The sequence below is a fragment of the Penaeus vannamei genome, chromosome 28, assembly GCF_042767895.1.
Source record: "Penaeus vannamei isolate JL-2024 chromosome 28, ASM4276789v1, whole genome shotgun sequence".
Classification (NCBI taxonomy): domain Eukaryota; kingdom Metazoa; phylum Arthropoda; class Malacostraca; order Decapoda; family Penaeidae; genus Penaeus; species Penaeus vannamei.
In genome coordinates this window covers 31,210,273-31,211,010 of record NC_091576.1, presented here as the reverse complement: position 1 = coordinate 31,211,010, position 738 = coordinate 31,210,273, and positions in this window count along the sequence as shown.

The window sequence follows — 738 nt, the reverse complement described above, 5'->3', positions numbered from 1 at the left end:
AAGGAAGAGAAAGAAGGGGGAAAAAGGAAGAGAAAGAAGGGGAAGGAAGGAAGAGAAAGAAGAGGAAGGAAGGGAAGTGGAAATGGAATAAGAGAGAAAACCATGGAAGGAATAAGGGAAGAAGGAAAGGGAGAAGGAAGAGAGGAAGATAGATAGGGAGGAGTGCAAGGGAGGGAGAGAAGGGAGGAAGGAAGACAGGTGAGGAGGGAGGAAGGGAGGAAATCAAGAATAGTTCAAGGGGGGAAGAGAAGATGAGAAGAGGGGAATAGGGAGGAAGAATAAGGGAGAGAGGAAGGGAGAAAGGGAGGGGGAACGGAGGAGGTAGGGAGGGAGGGAAGAAGGGAGGAGGTAGGGAGGGAGGGAGGAAGGGAGGGGGTTGGGAGGAAAGGGGGAGGTAGGGATGATGGGAGGGAGGGAGGGAGGAAAGATGTAGGGAGGGAGAGAGAGAGGAAGGGAGGGAGGGGGGAAGGGAGGAGGTAGAGAAGGAGGGAGGGTGCCAGGTTCGGAGGGCGGAAGAGTGTAGGTAGGGAGGGAGGAAGGGAGGAGGTAGGGAGGGAGGGAGGGGCGGGGGAGGTAGGGAGGGAGGAAGGGGGGAGGTAGGGAGGGAAGAAGGGGGGAGGTAGGGAGGGAGGAAGGGGGGAGGGAGGGAGGGAGGGATGATGGGAGGGAGGGAGGGAGGATGGGAGGGAGGGAGGGAGGAAAGATGTAGGGAGGGAGGGAGAGAGGAATGGAGGGAGG